The sequence below is a fragment of the Bombina bombina genome, chromosome 2, assembly GCF_027579735.1.
Source record: "Bombina bombina isolate aBomBom1 chromosome 2, aBomBom1.pri, whole genome shotgun sequence".
In the NCBI taxonomy this organism is placed as follows: domain Eukaryota; kingdom Metazoa; phylum Chordata; class Amphibia; order Anura; family Bombinatoridae; genus Bombina; species Bombina bombina.
The window spans coordinates 235894671-235914693 of NC_069500.1; the positions used below are offsets into that span (position 1 = coordinate 235894671).

The 20023-nt window shown below is 37.9% G+C and overlaps 1 protein-coding gene across 1 annotated transcript in view; it reads right to left on the reverse strand.

The window, feature by feature from the left end:
* FAM172A (family with sequence similarity 172 member A) overlaps positions 1 to 20023 on the reverse strand; it is a 1196638-nt gene that overhangs the window by 946738 nt on the left and 229877 nt on the right. The window lies entirely within an intron of this gene.

Consider the following 20023-nt stretch of genomic DNA (forward strand, 5'->3'; position numbering starts at 1 on the left):
TGTATATAACTGGAGGTGCTTCATTGTTGTGAGATTTCTTCACGTTGCTTTTTATATGGAGTTCAAATAATATGACACCATTGTGGCACCCTTTATTTGTAACATGTATGCCTTACTTTAATACTAAATACTTTATACTTTGCCCAGTCATTGTTTTATATATAAGTGAATATCCAGTTTGAGAACAAATAAGGACTTATCAATGCTCAACAACAGCAAAGTTCAGCAGCACTATAGTACTCTTAAAAGACCATTACTGCTTCATACTTGGGTCATATGGTATATATTTCAGGTACAACACCCTTAATCATATATAAAGCGTATAATATGATATACATGATTAAGGGTGCTGTACCCAAAACATTGTTTGTTTATGGTATGATCCAAGAATGAAGTAATAAAAGGTCTTTGAAGAGATTTATAGTGCTGCTGAACTTTGCTGTTGTTGTGGATGTCTATGGAGGGCTAGGAAGTGGCTCACTATAAGTGTGCACTAACAAGGATGAGCTGTACTTGGTTTTGCATGGACTTATCATTATTTGCGAACCCCAATACTAATACAATACATCTTTAAAAAAATCTCTTATAGGTCCATTATCAAAAAGGCCTTTTTCTTGCTCATAATCAAGGTATAGCCTGAAACTTTATTGGTTTCAACATGTACCTATAAGAAAGAATAAAGTTCGCGGTGGGCGGTAACATCGGAGTGGCGTGCAGCTAGCGTTTGCTCCGTGTATACTTCGTGTATACTCTAACCGCCAGTCACAGGTTCTAGGCCCAAAAGAGCCGAGCAAAGAGTACCAGTTTGGGAGCGCTTTTCATCGACCATCGTGAAGCCTTGACAGGCTACGCTCAGCGGGTACGTGACACAGAGATAACAAAGGCACTCCACCGAACATATCCCACAGCCAGTAAAGCTCCTTGGCAGGAGCAACGCTGCTCAGGAAAATGCCCATGAACATGGACATGGAGCTACAAGACTGACGATAACAGAAGAGAAAGCCATCCTCTCAGATAAGTACTCACACATCAGACTATGTGTTGTAAAAGCCGCTGCAAGGTTATTTTCTTTCTCTGACTATGAGGATATGAATGTGTGCAGTTTTATTAGTCTGGGTGCAGGGAAGTCTGTGACTGATATCTGGTAACAATTGAGATAACACTAAGGCCTGAGGTATTCATCTGTTTTATCAGCCTAATTTCTGTTATTGATGGCTGGGGAAAAAAAAATGAAAAAAAAAAATAACTAGACAAAGAACTCAGTTGGAAACGTGATCCCTGGTCTGGGTACTCTATAGGGGGAAGTTGTTGTGATGGCCCATATCTGTGTGACAGCATAAAGAGAGTCACTGAAGCAGGTCTCTGGAATCCAACAGGCTGTTTTCTTTCCCCTATAGGAAGGTGCTATATATTGCCCCAGTGAAGAAAACTGTTACACACAAATCTGATTCAACAAACCCTACACTTTCATATCTGAACTCACTGCGCTGTTGAAAAAAAGAAAAATAAAGAGAAAGAATACAGATATATTAAGAAAAGGAAACCCGGGGGCTAATTACTCAGCTCAGAACTATAATACACATAAAAGTGCAACTCTATAGGCATTAAGCAAAGCCTGAGTTTGAGGGGACTTAACTGCAATATACCATAATACACTATACTGAAGAATATACTGTGTGCCTAGTGTGTAAGTCTGGGATAAGTATGTAAGAATTCTGTGCCGTGTTTGAGGCCTGAAGCTCCCAGTGAAGAAACTGGTACTAGCTGGTATTTGGAATATACTGATAGTGGTCACGGATCTTGGTTGTGATAACAGTCTGAGTAAAAGTTTCACTATACTAACAGGAAGAAAAATCAGAAAGCCTGGTGTGCAAGTCTGGGATTAGCATGCAAGTGGACTGTGTTGTGATAAAAATGCTGAACCTAGTGAAGAACTAGGTAGCTGGTGACACTTGGAAAGACTGTTATTTCCTTCTGACAAAGATATATTAACCCAGGACCAACTGTGCTGTATATGATTAAGCTTTAGAGTTTTGTTATATGTTGTAAAAACACCCATGGTTTCACCTTTGTGAAGAATGTACAGTGTGGCTAGGGTATAAGTTTGGGACCCTGATCCAGTGGGTTTGTGTTGTGAACAGAATGTAGGGACTGCAGTGAAAAACCTGGCAGTTGGTTCAAGTTGGTTTTTTTGGAAGGTTTGATAGGCTAGATTGATAAAATAGAAGAGTGTAAAGTAATTTGAACTCTGTCTTTTTTTTTTTTTTTTTTTTTTTTTTTTTTTTTTAAGATTGAAGGCTCCACAACGATTAAAAGTAGATAAGAGGTTAAACTCAAAGTAATAACTTAGCTTAGAAAATTGTATAGCGCTTAACATTACAACCTATCCCTTGTTGGGTACTTGATATATAGATTTTCTTCGTTTTTTTTTTTTTTCTCTCTTCCCTCACACACTCCTACACTAATTATCCACTTTTGACCCAAGACACCATCTCACACTTTTTATTTTTTATTCCCTCTGTAGACTTTGGTTTAGTCCTTGATCACTTAGATTTACATCTGCCCAAGTGGCTCATACTCACTACTAACACTTCTTCACATTAGTTTTACTCACACACTTTTCCCCCCCCCCTTTTTTTTTTTTTTTTTTTTTCTCTTGTCTTCCCCTTCCTGTGGTACATTTTTATAAATACAAGTGATTATTAATGGATAAGTTTATCCAGAATTCAAAAGATAAGTCCCCAGCTGTAATGTCAGCCAAAACTAGGGAAAGAAATAAGAACAAGAATACAATCGATCCCATACAAGAGAATTTAGATAGCGCGAACACACCTCATGTTAACATAGATACACAAATGTTAATAACTCAAATTTCTGCTTTATTGATGCCACAGTTTGATAATCTCAGACTAGAAATATCAACGGTATCGAATGAGTTAAAACATTTTAATGCAAGAATAGGAGAAATCGAAAATAGAATATCGAACCTAGAGGATCAACTGACTATTAAAAGTAATAGGATTGAAGATTTAACTGGACAAATTGCAAAATTACAAGTCAGAGCAGATGTTGCTGAAGATAGATCAAGAAGAAATAATCTAAGGTTCATAGGTATATCTGAAAAATATGTAAATAGTGAGTTAGAAGCACTTATCACCAAAGAAATACCAAGGAAACTGGGCATGCAAAGGGAAGGATTAGAAATCATAGCTGAGCGGATACATAGACTGGGTTCAAGTAAGCAATACTTGGGTGAAGACCCTATGGGCAGATCCCGCACTAGGCCAGTGATAGCAAAATTCTTGAACTATAAGGACAAAGCTGAAATCTTAAAATACTTTAAAAAACTCTCAGAACCTCTCCTGTTGGATGACAGGAAAGTCCTTATCTTTCAAGACTTTTCAATGGAAACCTCGAATAAAAGGAAAATAATGTCACAAATGTGCTCGCAATTTATTCAAAAGGGGTTACAGGCATTTGTAGTCTATCCTGCTATCTTGAAAGTAGGAGGCAAGGATGGCTTTAAATCTTTTCAGAATAATGAAGAAGCTAAACAGTATTATGTCACAGTTTGTCAGGATTTATGTCATAAAGGAGAACAGCGTTAAAATTTTAACTGGTTTTGATTTGTATTTTCTCTTTTTTTTTTTTTTTTATTATTTTTTTTGTTTTTGTTTTTGTCTTCTTATCAGCCTCTCATAAAGTTAAGGATATGTCTAGTAGTGTTGGAAAATCTGTGGTTGGTAGCTTGCATAGAATAAAATTAGGAACTTACTAGGTCTTACATCTTGGAATGTTGGTGGTATTGTCTCCCCTATTAAAAGAAAGACAATCCTAAAGCATCTTAAAAAATTAAACACTGATATTGCCTTTCTCCAGGAAGTCAGGTTGTCTGCAACAGAATTAGCTAAATTAAAAGTTAATTGGGTAAAAGAAGTAGTTGCCACTCCGTGTTTAGAAAGGAAAAAGGGTGTAGCCATACTACTTGGCAAGAATCTAGAATATAAAATTCTTGAAGTTAAAAAAGATGACAATGCACGCTATATTATTATCGGAATAGAAATAAAAAAAAAGATTTATACTTTGTGTAATGTCTATGGTCCAAATAATCTGGACCCGGAATTTTGGAATAAATTGCAGGTATTAATGTTAAAGTATAATGAAAAAAATTTAATAATTGCTGGTGATTTTAATTTAACACCTAGATTCCCACTAGACAGGAAAAGCACAAAAGGTAGGAAAAAGGATGCTAGAATATCGAAGGAAATGAGAATCCTGCATACATTTAAAAAATCACTTAAAGTCCATGATATTTGGAGACTCCAATATCCAGATTTAAAAAGATTTACATGTTTATCAAAATCACTAGAATCACTATCGAGGATTGATTTTTTCCTGATATCCGAGTCCTTATTGCTGGCTAACCCAAAGGCAGATATAAAAGATGTGATCATATCTGATCACGCTCCTATTACACTAGAACTTACCCTAGAGGAAATATTAACAAGAGTTCCTAAAAGAAACTTCTTCCACTTCCCGAAATATATGCTGAAAAATGCATCTTTTGTAGCTATGTTAAAAGAAAAATTCAATATTTTTATAAATTTGAACAGAGAATATCTAGATAGGATAGAAATACTGTGGGAAACAGCTAAATCAGTGTTAAGGGGAGAAATAATAAGCTATATGGCCACATTTAAAAAGAAAAGAAAGAGAAGGGAAGAACAATTAACGAATCAAGTTATAAATTCTTATAATAGATACCTATCAAGTACTACAAAAAAGAACTGGTTCAGGTATACCCAGGCAAAACAAGAAAGGGACACATTCTATACACAAGAAACTATTAGAGAAGATCTCAAAAGTAAAGCTAAGTTTATGAAATTTGGTAATAAAACAGGTAGTCTTCTAGCGAAAGTAGTTAAATCTGAAAAAAAAACTAATACAATACCGGTAATAAAAGTGGAAGATACATATATACATGACCCGTTAGAAATAAATGAGATCTTTTACCAAATATACAGCAAATTTTATGGGGCATCTGAGTTAGACAGCTCGAATAAAAGGCGGTTCTGGGATTCAATAACTACTCCTAAAATAACACTGGAAGAAGTTAACACAATTAACCAGCCTATTACGATAGAAGAAGTAGAAACAACAATTAATAAGATTAAATTAAATAAGGCACCCGGGCCGGATCATCTGCCAGCCGAGTTCTATAAAATTTTAAAAAAAGAAATTGCACCATATTTGACCAAATTATATAATTGGTATTACTCCGAGAATTCTAGCATGTCAAAGAACTTCACTAAAGCAAATACAATTCTGATATATAAAAAAGGAAGGGACCCTGAGAAGCCAGACGCATACAGACCTATTTCCCTACTAAATGTGGACTATAAGATCTTAGCAATAATTGTCGCGGAAAGATTAAAAAAATTTTTTGGTAATATCATACATACAAATCAAGTAGGGTTTATGAATAATCGAAGTTCTGTGGTTAATATACGTAAAGCTTGCATTATTATTGAATATTTTAACGATCTGGCAGATAAACACCAGGAGATAAGAGAAGATGCAGCCTTAATAGCCATAGATGCAGAAAAAGCTTTTGATGCGGTACAGTGGGATCATCTTTTCACATCACTGTCTAAGTTTGGTTTCTTGGGCCCCTTTCTAAACTATATCAAAGCAATATATAAAAATCCAATATCTGTAATTTCAGTGAATGGAGTGGAATCCGCAGATATTGCTCTGAAAAGAGGTACAAGACAAGGTTGTCCTTTGTCACCTTTCTTGTTCAACCTGTCTATTGAATCATTAGCTATTAAAATTCGTCAAGAGATGCAAGGGATTGTTTGTAATAATATAGAGGAAAAGATCTTGCTATATGCTGATGACGTTTTGATATTCCTGAGAAATAGCAATCGGAGCATACCACAACTTATGGACATAATAGAGCTATATAGCTCCTTTTCGGGTTATAGAGTTAATTTTAACAAAACTGAACTCCTATGGCTTAATAAACAAAAAGAATCTAATACTTTATTTCCCTATAAAGTAGTAGATCAGATTACATATCTTGGAATTAATCTCAGTAAGAACCCTAAGTTGTGGTATGACTTGATTGTTAAACCAATTTTACAGAAAATTACTGACCAGTTAAATGTGTGGAAATATATTCCCTTGGCCCTGTCAGGTAAAATTAGTTTAATCAAAATGATTATTTTCCCAAAGATATTGTATAAAATGCAGAATTTACCTTTACTCATTAAATCCACAGATATTAAAGTATTCAATAAAAATATAATCGATTTTCTGTGGGGTAAGAAAAGAAAAAAAAATTCTCTCAAAATATTGTGTCTTTTAAAGGAATCTGGAGGATTTGCACTCCCAGATATAGGGAAATATAACTTAGCATGCCATGTTAAAATTGCAGCGGAATGGCTGCTAGATAAGGAATATTATACAGCAAGGTCATTGGAAGAGGGAATAGTGAAACCCTATTCTCTAAAGGCTCTTTTACATACTAAAGTTGCAGATATTCCTAAAAAGATCAAAAAGATCAGCTCAGTTATGAGTATTATAAAAGCAAGGCAGCAGTATTGCAAGAAATTAAAAGTTAATTATACAATATCTAATTATTTAACAATTACTGGCTACCCCCTCTTCCCGGAAGCGTTAAAATCTGCAGTCTTCCATAGGTGGAAAAGTAAGGGATTGATATATATTGGTCAAATGATTAATTTCAACACAGAAAATCCGCACATTAAGACGTTTGAGGAATTAAGAGCTGAATTCGATTTACCCAATAAAATTTTTTTTGCGTACCTACAATTAAGGAGTCTAGCCAATAAGCTATTACACCTCCAAAATAAGGACTGGGATTGGCCCTCACTTATGCTGAACTTTAATTTAAGTAAAGCAGGAGATTTCTCGATTAGAAAATGGTACAATGAATCTTTGAGACAGGAGGGTAGCTTAAACTTAAAGCTTATCGTCAAAAAATGGCAACTGAAGGGGTTTAGAGAATGTAATGAAGATCGTATATATAATAGTATTAATAAAATAAATAAGATTTTCACTTCTACTAATTTTAGAGAAGCACATATCTTCCTGCTTAATCAAACATACCTGACACCATGTGCCATGTCAAGATGGAACAGCCAAATTAAGGATAAATGTGCGAAATGTGGTAATAGTGGGGCTGATATTGTACACTATTTTTGGGAATGTACATTAGTTAGGCAGTATTGGAATAAAATAAGTTTTCTACTCTCAAGGATATTAAAAACAGGGATATCAATCTCCCGAGACACAGTCTTTTTCCTATTACAGGCAGATTCCAGAATAAAAAATAAATTATTTATCGAATTAGTGATAGGGGTGGCAAGGTTTCTATTGCTGAGAACTTGGATCTCAAAAAAACTACCATCCATAGCAGAAGTGAGTAACTTTATCTTTAAACAAATGACACTAGAACAATGTATGATAGAACAAGATAAAAGTAAGGAAGTTGAGACTTTCTTTAAAAAGTGGGAAACTTTCATATACTCCCAGGCAATAGATATACAGAAGAAAATTATTTATCCGTTAAGATCAACAGAATACGTTATGAATGCAACACTAAGAGGGGAATTGCCGCAGGTATAACAAGTCATTACCTTAGAGAATTGAAGGCGACCGTAAACTAGAAGGCTGATAAGAATACATAAATTTTTGCGTATTTACTTTTTTTTTTTTTTTTTCTTTATTTTCTTCGTCTTTTTCTTTTTCTTTTTTTAGTTTTATGTGTTGTATAGCAATTCTTATTAGAAAATAAGCCCACAGATGAGACATATTGGAAGACATAGTCGGGACAGATAGTGATGAGTCCAGCTTATTCTAGCTATAGAGTTTAATGTTATGATTTGTTCAATGTATGGTTGCTGGATTTTTCCTTTTGTTTCATGGTATTCTCCTTTCTCTAGAAGAGAACGCCATGACAGATATTCCTTTTACTGTTATAATATTGAGACTGTTCCCCGCTGCTATTGTCTTCACCTTTTTCTTTTTTCTGTACCCCATCTGTGCTCTCAATAAAAATATTTATTAAAAAAAAAAAGAAAGAATAAAGTTCTCTCTTAAATATACAATAACTATTAGGATTTTTAAAGGGACACTGAACCTAAAAAAATTATTTCATGATTCAGATAGAGCATGTAATTTTAAGCAACTTTATAATTTACTCTTATTATCAATTTTTCTTTGTTCTCTTGCTATCTTTATTTGAAAAAGAAGGTATCTAAGCTTTCTTTTGGTTCAGTACTCTGGACATCACTTTTTGTTGGTGGATGAATTTATCCACCAATCAGCAAGAACAACCCAGGTGGTTCACCAAAAATGGGCTTGCATCTAAACTTACATTCTTGCATTTCAAATAAAGATACCAAGAAGAATGAAGAAAATGTTATAATAGGAGTAAATTAGAAAGTTGCTCAAAATTTCATGCTCTATCTGAATCATGAAAGAAAAAAAAATGGGTTCGGTGTCTCTAAGTATTAAATGCATTTGCAGCAGCACAGAACTGTTGGCACAGAGCAGATCTAAAGAGGTTGACTCCTACAGGGGTTTTATGCATCAATGTTTGTACACAATTCTGCTGCAGTCTAAATAATATGCCTTGTTAAGGATAAGAGCATATGTTTTTCATGAAAAAACTGCTGAGTTTAATATGTTCTTTTCAAAGAACAACGGTGACAATTTGTATTTACTATTTTTTTGTGACTGCGAAGTTCAGGTTGGTAATATATGGCAACTGAATGTACAAAGTCAATAAAAAAAAATAATCTACAATTAAAATAATTTTCCCATAATTTTACAAAACTTAGTAGTTTTATATTTCCAAAGACAGCATCCATTAAGAAACAAAAAAATTTCAATTAAAGATAGACAGAGAACAAAGAAAATGTGATAATAGGAGTAAATTAGAAAGTTGCTTAAAATTGCATTCTCTGTCCAAATCATGAAATAAAAAAAATTGGGTTTAGTATCCCTTTAATATAACAGTGTTGGTTATGCAAAACTGGGGACTTGGTAATAAACAAACAAAAAATATGGAGTAGACTGTCCCTTTAATGATCACAAATAATAATACTCATTAACTTAATTAATACGTACTTTCCTATATCACCAAATATAATTATTTTGCTCAGAATTTAGATTTATTTTCTGCAAAGATTACAGAGGTTCTCACTATTATAGTTTACCTGGAGAAAAAAACAAAACACTAAATAAGGGACCTTTGTTTTGGTTACATCTTGTAAGGCGCATTCCCTGACTTTTGTTAAAATATGAGTATTGTCGGTCTTTTGCAGATATGTATAACTTTCTTGCTCACATATGTTTTGTGTGCAAAAGGCAGAGCCCCTCTTCCCTCCAACGTCTTTTTAAAGACTTGTAATCTTTGAGAAGTTCTTATTGTGGTATAGGGAAAATATGCTTTGGTATATAGTATTCAATGCTTTTCTGTGTGATAAATCAGTTTGTTCTTTTTCATCTCAGATACCATGAGTGTCCTTTACTACTGCATTTTCTTGTAAAGAGTAATCATTACTTAAATGAACAGTCTAGTCAAAAAACATAATTTATGCTTACCTGATAAATTCCTTTCTTCTGTTGTGTGATCAGTCCACGGGTCATCATTACTTCTGGGATATAACTCCTCCCCAACAGGAAATGCAAGAGGATTCACCCAGCAGAGCTGCATATAGCTCCTCCCCTCTACGTCAGTCCCAGTCATTCGACCAAGAATCAACGAGAAAGGAGTAACCAAGGGTGAAGTGGTGACTGGAGTATAATTTAAAAGATATTTACCTGCCTTAAAACAGGGCGGGCCGTGGACTGATCACACAACAGAAGAAAGGAATTTATCAGGTAAGCATAAATTATGTTTTCTTCTGTTATGTGTGATCAGTCCACGGGTCATCATTACTTCTGGGATACCAATACCAAAGCAAAAGTACACGGATGACGGGAGGGATAGGCAGGCTCATTATACAGAAGGAACCACTGCCTGAAGAACCTTTCTCCCAAAAATAGCCTCCGAAGAAGCAAAAGTGTCAAATTTGTAAAATTTGGAAAAAGTATGAAGCGAAGACCAAGTTGCAGCCTTGCAAATCTGTTCAACAGAGGCCTCATTCTTAAAGGCCCAAGTGGAAGCCACAGCTCTAGTGGAGTGAGCTGTAATTCTTTCAGGAGGCTGCTGTCCAGCAGTCTCATAGGCTAAACGTATTATGCTACGAAGCCAAAAAGAGAGAGAGGTAGCAGAAGCTTTTTGACCTCTCCTCTGTCCAGAATAAACGACAAACAGGGAAGAAGTTTGGCGAAAATCTTTAGTTGCCTGCAAGTAGAACTTGAGGGCACGAACTACATCCAGATTGTGTAGAAGACGTTCCTTCTTTGAAGAAGGATTTGGACACAAGGATGGAACAACAATCTCTTGATTGATATTCCTGTTAGTGACTACCTTAGGTAAGAACCCAGGTTTAGTACGCAGAACTACCTTGTCTGAGTGAAAAATCAGATAAGGAGAATCACAATGTAAGGCTGATAACTCAGAGACTCTTCGAGCCGAGGAAATAGCCATTAAAAACAGAACTTTCCAAGATAACAATTTTATATCAATGGAATGAAGGGGTTCAAACGGAACACCCTGTAAAACGTTAAGAACTAAGTTTAAACTCCATGGCGGAGCAACAGCTTTAAACACAGGCTTGATCCTAGCTAAAGCCTGACAAAAGGCCTGGACGTCTGGATTTTCTGACAGACGCCTGTGTAACAAGATGGACAGAGCTGAAATCTGTCCCTTTAAAGAACTAGCTGATAAACCCTTTTCTAAACCTTCTTGTAGAAAGGACAATATCCTAGGGATCCTAACCTTACTCCAGGAGTAACGTTTGGATTCGCACCAGTATAGGTATTTACGCCATATTTTATGGTAAATCTTTCTGGTAACAGGCTTCCTAGCCTGTATCAGGGTATCAATAACCGACTCAGAAAAACCACGTTTTGATAAAATCAAGCGTTCAATTTCCAAGCAGTCAGCTTCAGAGAAGTTAGATTTTGATGTTTGAATGGACCCTGTATCAGAAGGTCCTGTCTTAGAGGTAGAGACCAAGGCGGACAGGATGACATGTCCACTAGATCTGCATACCAAGTCCTGCGTGGCCATGCAGGCGCTATTAGAATCACTGATGCTCTCTCCTGTTTGATTTTGGCAATCAATCGAGGAAGCAGCGGGAAGGGTGGAAACACATAAGCCATCCCGAAGTTCCAAGGTGCTGTCAAAGCATCTATCAGAACCGCTCCCGGATCCCTGGATCTGGACCCGTAGTGAGGAAGTTTGGCGTTCTGGCGAGACGCCATGAGATCTATCTCTGGTTTGCCCCAACGTCGAAGTATTTGGGCAAAGACCTCCGGATGAAGTTCCCACTCCCCCGGATGAAAAGTCTGGCGACTCAAAAAATCCGCCTCCCAGTTCTCCACTCCCGGGATGTGGATTGCTGACAGGTGGCAAGAGTGAGACTCTGCCCAGCGAATTATCTTTGATACTTCCATCATTGCTAGGGAGCTTCTTGTCCCTCCCTGATGGTTGATGTAAGCTACAGTCGTGATGTTGTCCGACTGAAACCTGATGAACCCCCGAGTTGTTAATTGGGGCCAAGCCAGAAGGGCATTGAGAACTGCTCTCAATTCCAGAATGTTTATTGGAAGGAGACTCTCCTCCTGATTCCATAGTCCCTGAGCCTTCAGAGAATTCCAGACAGCGCCCCAACCTAGTAGGCTGGCGTCTGTTGTTACAATTGTCCAGTCTGGCCTGCTGAATGGCATCCCCCTGGACAGGTGTGGCCGATAAAGCCACCATAGAAGAGAATTTCTGGTCTCTTGATTCAGATTCAGAGTAGGGGACAAATCTGAGTAATCCCCATTCCACTGACTTAGCATGCACAATTGCAGCGGTCTGAGGTGTAGGCGTGCAAAAGGTACTATGTCCATTGCCGCTACCATTAAGCCGATCACCTCCATGCATTGAGCTACTGACGGGTGTTGAATGGAATGAAGGACACGGCATGCATTTAGAAGCTTTGTTAACCTGTCTTCTGTCAGGTAAATCTTCATTTCTACAGAATCTATAAGAGTCCCCAAGAATGGAACTCTTGTGAGAGGAAAAAGAGAACTCTTCTTTTCGTTCACTTTCCATCCATGCGACCTTAGAAATGCCAGAACTAACTCTGTATGAGACTTGGCAGTTTGAAAACTTGAAGCTTGTATTAGAATGTCGTCTAGATACGGAGCTACCGAAATCCCTCGCGGTCTTAGTACCGCCAGAAGGGCACCCAGAACCTTTGTGAAGATTCTTGGAGCCGTAGCCAATCCGAATGGAAGAGCTACAAACTGGTAGTGCCTGTCTAAGAAGGCAAACCTTAGGTACCGGTGATGATCTTTGTGAATCGGTATGTGAAGGTAAGCATCTTTTAAATCCACTGTGGTCATGTACTGACCCTTTTGGATCATGGGTAAGATTGTCCGAATAGTTTCCATTTTGAACGATGGAACTCTTAGGAATTTGTTTAGAATCTTTAAATCTAAGATTGGCCTGAAAGTTCCCTCTTTTTTTGGGAACCACAAACAGGTTTGAGTAGAACCCTTGTCCTTGTTCCGACCGCGGAACCGGATGGATCACTCCCATTAATAACAGATCTTGTACACAGCGTAGAAACGCTTCTTTCTTTATCTGGTTTGTTGACAACCTTGACAGATGAAATCTCCCTCTTGGGGGAGATAATTTGAAGTCTAGAAGGTATCCCTGAGATATGATCTCTAGCGCCCAGGGATCCTGAACATCTCTTGCCCAGGCCTGGGCGAAGAGAGAAAGTCTGCCCCCCACTAGATCCGGTCCCGGATCGAGGGCTCTCGGTTCATGCTGTCTTTGGGGCAGCAGCAGGTTTCCTGGCCTGCTTGCCCTTGTTCCAGGACTGGTTAGGTTTCCAGCCTTGCCTGTAACGAGCAACAGCTCCCTCCTGTTTTGGTGCAGTGGAGGTTGATGCTGCTCCTGTTTTGAAATTCCGAAAGGGACGAAAATTAGACTGTCTAGCCTTAGCTTTGGCTTTGTCTTGAGGTAGGGCGTGGCCCTTACCTCCTGTAATGTCAGCGATAATTTCTTTCAAACCGGGCCCAAATAAAGACTGCCCCTTGAAAGGTATATTAACCCCTTAATGACTGAGGACGTGCAGGGTACGTCCTCAGAAAAAAGGCAGTTAATGCCTGAGAACGTACCCTGCACGTCCTCAGTCTGGAAAGCAGCTGGAAGCGATCCTGCTCGCTTCCAGCTGCTTTCCGGTTATTGCAGTGATGCCTCGATATCGAGGCATCCTGCAATAACATTTTTAAGCCATCCGGTGCAGAGAGAGCCACTCTGTGGCCCTCTCTGCACCGGAGATTGTTGGCTTACCGGCGTTGGTGGGTGGGAGGCTGGTGGGAGGCGGGGTGGTGGCCATCGATGGCCTTGGCGACTTGCAGGAGGGGCGGGATCGTGGGCGTGGGCGGTCGGGGGCGCGCACTGGCGCGCGCGCGTGCACGGAAGGGCGGGGGCGGGCGCGTGCACGGGGAGGGAGCGGGTGGGAACCGCTACACTACAGAATAAAGTAAAAAAAAAAAGCATACAAAAGGGAATAAAAGTTTTTTTAATTATAAATCAATTAAGGTGTTGGGGTTTGTCTGTTAGGGGGGGTGAATCTACACTGCAGAATTTATATTTTTGTTTTAAAAAAACACGTTTTTTTCTTGAAACTGGGTACTGGCAGACAGCTGCCAGTACCCAAGATGGCCCCCAATAATGCAGAGGGGGAGGGTAAGAGAGCTGTTTTGGGGGTGGATCAGGGAGGTTGGGGGCTAAGGGGGGATTCTACAAAGTAGCATATGTAAATATGCTAAAAAAAAAAAAGAACAAATTAAAAAAACCTTTTATTTTAGTACTGGCAGAGTTTCTGCCAGTACTTAAGATGGCGGGGACAATTGTGGGGTGGGGGAGGGAAGGGAGCTGTTTGGGAGGGATCAGGGGGTCTGATGTGTCAGGTGGGAGGCTGATCTCTACACTAAAGCTAAAATTAACCCTGCAAGCTCCCTACAAACTACCTAATTAACCCCTTCACTGCTAGCCATAATATACGGGTGATGCGCAGCAGCATTTAGCGGCCTTCTAATTACCAAAAAGCAACGCCGAAGTCATATATGTCTGCTATTTCTGAACAAAGGGGATCCCAGAAAAGCATTTACAACCATTTGTGCCATAATTGCATAAGCTGTTTGTAAATAATTTCAGTGAGAAACCTAAAATTTTGAAAAATTTAACGTTTTTTTAAATTTGATCGCATATGGTGGTGAAATGGTGGCATGAAATATACCAAAATGGGCCTAGATCAATACTTGGGGTTGTCTACTACACTACACTAAAGCTAAAATTAACCATACAAGCTCCCTACATGCTCCCTAATTAACCCCTTCACTGCTGGGCATAAAACACGTGTGGTGCGCAGTGGCATTTAGCAGCCTTCTAATTACCAAAAAGCAACACCAAAGCCATATATGTCTGCTATTTATGAACAAAGGGGATCCCAGAGAAGAATTTACAACCATTTATGCCATAATTGCACAAGTTGTTTGTAAATAATTTCAGTGAGAAACCTAAAGTTTGTGAAAAAATTTGTGAAAAAGTGAACAATTTTTTTTATTTGATCGCATTTGGCGGTGAAATGGTGGCATGAAATATACCAAAATGGGCCTAGATCAATACTTTGGGATGTCTTCTAAAAAAAATATATATACATGTCAATGGATATTCAGGGATTCCTGAAAGATATCAGTGTCCCAATGTAACTAGCACTCATTTTGAAAAAAAGTGGTTTGGAAATAGCAAAGTGCTACTTGTATTTATGGACCTATAACTTGCAAAAAAAGCAAAGAACATGTAAACATTGGGTATTTCTAAACTCAGAACAAAATTTAGAAACTATTTAGCATGGGATTTTTTTGGTGGTTGTAGATGTGTAACAGATTTTGGGGGTCAAAGTTAGAAAAAGTGTGTTTTCTTCCATTTTTTCCTCATATTTTATAAAAAAAATTATAGTAAATTATAAGATATGATAAAAATAATGGTATCTTTAGAAAGCCCATTTAATGGCGAGAAAAACGGTATATAATATGTGTGGGTACAGTAAATGAGTAAGAGGAAAATTACAGCTAAACACAAACACCGCAAAAATGTAAAAATAGCCTTGGTCCCAAACGGACAGAAAATGGAAAAGTGCTGCGGTCATTAAGGGGTTAAGTAATTTGGACTTAGAAGTAACATCAGCTGACCAGGATTTTAGCCACAGCGCCCTACGTGCCTGGATGGCGAATCCTGAGTTCTTAGCCGTAAGTTTGGTTAAATGTACTACGGCCTCCGAAATGAATGAATTAGCTAGTTTAAGGACTCTAAGCCTGTCCGTAATGTCGTCTAGCGTAGATGAACTAAGGTTCTCTTCCAGAGACTCAATCCAAAATGCTGCCGCAGCCGTAATCGGCACGATACATGCAAGGGGTTGCAATATAAAACCTTGTTGAACAAACATTTTCTTAAGGTAACCCTCTAATTTTTTATCCATTGGATCTGAAAAAGCACAGCTATCCTCCACCGGGATAGTGGTACGCTTAGCTAAAGTAGAAACTGCTCCCTCCACCTTAGGGACCGTTTGCCATAAGTCCCGAGTGGTGGCGTCTATTGGAAACATCTTTCTAAATATTGGAGGGGGTGAGAACGGCACACCGGGTCTATCCCACTCCTTAGTAACAATTTCAGTTAGTCTCTTAGGTATAGGAAAAACGTCAGTACTCGCCGGTACCGCAAAGTATTTATCCAACCTACACAATTTCTCTGGTATTGCAACGGTGTTACAATCATTGAGAGCTGCTAAAACCTCCCCTAGTAATACACGGAGGTTCTCCAATTTAAATTTAAAATTTGAAATATCTGAATCCAATCTGTTTGGATCAGAACCGTCACCCACAGAATGAAGCTCTCCGTCCTCATGCTCTGCAAGCTGTGACGCAGTATCAGACATGACCCTAGTATTGTCAGCGCACTCTGTTCTCACCCCAGAGTGATCACGCTTGCCTCTTAGTTCTGGTAATTTAGACAAAACTTCAGTCATAACAGTAGCCATATCTTGTAATGTTATCTGTAATGGTCGCCCAGATGAACTAGGCGCCATAATATCACGCACCTCCCGGGCGGGAGATGCAGGTACTGCCGCGTGAGGCGAGTTAGTCGGCATAACTCTCCCCTCGCTGTTTGGTGAAATTTGTTCAAATTGTACAGATTGACTTTTATTTAAAGTAGCATCAATACAGTTAGTACATAAATTTCTATTGGGCTCCACCTTGGCATTGGAACAAATGACACAGATATCTTCCTCTGAGTCAGACATGTTTAACACACTAGCAATAAACTTGCAACTTGGTTATAATCTTTTTTAGCAAAAACGTACTGTGCCTCAAAGAGGTACTAAACGATTAAATGACAGTTGAAATAATGAACTGAAAAACAGTTATAGCATCAAACTTTAAAACAACACAACTTTTAGTAAAGGTTTGTTCCCATTAGTAAAATAACAATAATTAAATTTGACATAAAAAATTACAGAGCAACGTTTTTATTCACAGTCAATATAAAATTCTCACAGCTCTGCTGAGAGAATCTACCTCCCTCCAAAGAAGTTTGAAGACCCCTGAGATCTGTCAGAGATGAACCGGATCATGCAGGAAATATAAGAGTAGCTGACTGGAAATTTTTGATGCGTAGCAAAGAGCGCCAAAAACGGCCCCTCCCTCTCACACACAGCAGTGAAGAGAAACGAAACTGTCACAATTAAAAGCAAACAACTGCCAAGTGGAAAATAATGCCCAAATATTTATTCACTCAGTACCTCAGAAATGTAAACGATTCTACATTCCAGCAAAAACGTTTAACATGATAAATACTTATTAAAAGGATTAGTGACTTTTAACAGAGTAGTTCCGGTGAAATACCATCCCCAGAATACTGAAATGTATACATACATGTCATTATAACGGTATGGCAGGATTTTCTCATCAATTCCATTCAGAAAATAAAAACTGCTACATACCTCAATGCAGATTCATCTGCCCGCTGTCCCCTGATCTGAAGCTTTTACCTCCCTCAGATGGCCGAGAACAGCAATATGATCTTAACTACTCCGGTTAAAATCATAGTAAAAAACTCTGGTAGATTCTTCCTCAAACTCTGCCAGAGAAGTAATAACACGCTCCGGTGCTATTGTAAAATAACAAACTTTTGATTGAAGTCATAAAAACTAAGTATAATCACCATAGTCCTCTCACACATCCTATCTAGTCGTTGGGTGCAAGAGAATGACTGGGACTGACGTAGAGGGGAGGAGCTATATGCAGCTCTGCTGGGTGAATCCTCTTGCATTTCCTGTTGGGGAGGAGTTATATCCCAGAAGTAATGATGACCCGTGGACTGATCACACATAACAGAAGAAACAAACTTTGATGATTCAGATAGGGCATGCAATTGTAAGTAACTTTCCAATTTATTTTTATCATCAGTTTTGCTTTGTTCTCTTGGTATTCTTAGTTGAAAGCTAAACCTAGGTAGGCCCTGCCAATTTCATATTCAAAGACATATAGCTGTATGTATAGGCAGTATTTGACAGTGCTAAACCTCTTAAGCACCACTTAACGAAAAGAAGGCAAATACTGCGATGGGGCCTTATTCACAAACTTGCTTGCAAACAGTGACACATATATAGGCAATTGGATCAATTAAAATGTAAAGATACTGACCTCATATAAACTCCCAGAGTCATAGGCAATGTGCAAGTAAAAACGTAGCATTTATTTTGAAGTACAGATTAAAAAGTCACAGACCTGGATGAGGCAGTATATCATAGAGTGAGAAGGAGATACCTCCGACCCCATCTCGCGTCACCTGACGCATTTCACCAAGGCTTTATCAAAGGTGACATTCCAATGAACTGGGAACGCTAGCTTTAAATTTTTTCCTCTGACCACGTCACCGCGATTGTCAATATCCTAACCAGAAGTGATGTGTCGGATGAAAAATGGGCCAATCACTATTTTTGAGTCTATGTTACAATTCTGTTGCTAGGTGAAAATGTATAGATATCCTTTGCTATAGACCCATAGATTTGGGTGTGGGCTACTTCATGGTTGAACATCTAGGTGAATAGGTGGATAACCTACTACAACCTTGTGTAATTTAATTATCTGGTTATCTGAGAAACACCACACACTTACTTAAAGGGACAGTCAAGTCCAAAAAAAACTTTCATGTTTCAAATAGGGCATGTAATTTTAAACAACTTTCCAATTTACTTTTATCACCAATTTTGATTGGTTCTCTTGGTATTCTAAGTTGAAAGCTAAACCTAGGAGGTTTATATGCTAATTTCTTAGACCTTGAAGGCCGCCTCTAATCTAAATGCATTTTGATCGTTGTTCGCCACTAGAGGGCATTAGTTCACGTGTTTCATATAGATAACATTGAGCTCATGCACGTGAATTTACCATGGAGACAGCTCTGATTGGCTAAAATGCAAGTCTGTCAAAAGAACTGAAATAAGGGGGCAGTCTGCTGAGTCTTAGATACAAGGTAATTACAGAGGTAAAACATGTATAATTATAACTGTGTTGGTTACGCAAAACTGGGGAATTGATAATAAAGGGATTATATATCTTTTAAAACAACAAAAATTCTGGTGTTGACTGTCCCTTTAATAAATTGATAGTATGCAATGCCAGTCTACATGGGCTTGGCTGACAATAGATGTAAGCTCATCGTAATAATGCATTCTGCATATATTGGGTATCAAGGCAGTCGGATATACTCTGAACATGTAAACCACTTACCCAGAAGAACTAATATAATATATATTAGAAGTACTGAACTTTCTTTTGACACACAACTTCTTTCAATTTTATGGCATATTCTATTTGCAAAAGTTTGGTACTGCGATGGGGCGAAGTTGGCCCCCTCCAATGCAAATATATTCCTTGCATGGTTTGAAGCAAATCAGAAGATAGAAGTAGAATTATACAGGAAGGAAATTAGTGGAAATACGATTTTATGTTCTGATTCGTGCTATCCGCCACATTTAAAAAGAGGAATCCCTAAGAGGCAATTCATACGTATAAGACGTAATTGCACTACGTTAGAAAGTTATGATAAACATTCTATTCAACTGCTCAACAGACTTACAAAAAGAGGTTATGATAGTCAAAAGTTGGAATCTCTCAGACAGGAAGTAAGAGATTTAAACAGAAATTCATTACTGAAAACAAATAAAAAAATAGAAATAGAAGAAGTATTAAAGGCAAACAACAAATAAACTTCATTACCACATACAGTAGGTAATACAATCAGATTGTTTACATTATAGAAAGTAATCTAAATATCCTCCAGACTGACACCACCCTAAAGGATATCCTATCAAAAGGTTGTAGATATATATCAAAAAGATAACCTACGATTGGAAACAAACTAGTAGAATATGTTTACACAAGCAAAACATCTACAACAAAAAAATGTTGGCTAAGTAAAAAAGGATGCTACAAATGTGAACACAACCCATGCCTTACATGTATAAAGACAGGAGATTATTTTTCCTCTACTACAACGGAAAAAAACATAATTTATGTAAGAACTTACCTGATAAATTCATTTCTTTCATATTGGCAAGAGTCCATGAGCTAGTGACGTATGGGATATACATTCCTACCAGGAGGGGCAAAGTTTCCCAAACCTCAAAATGCCTATAAATATACCCCTCACCACACCCACAATTCAGTTTAACGAATAGCCAAGAAGTGGGGTGATAAGAAAGGAGCGAAAGCATACAAAAAAATCATAACCACCACAAAAAGGGTGGGCCTCATG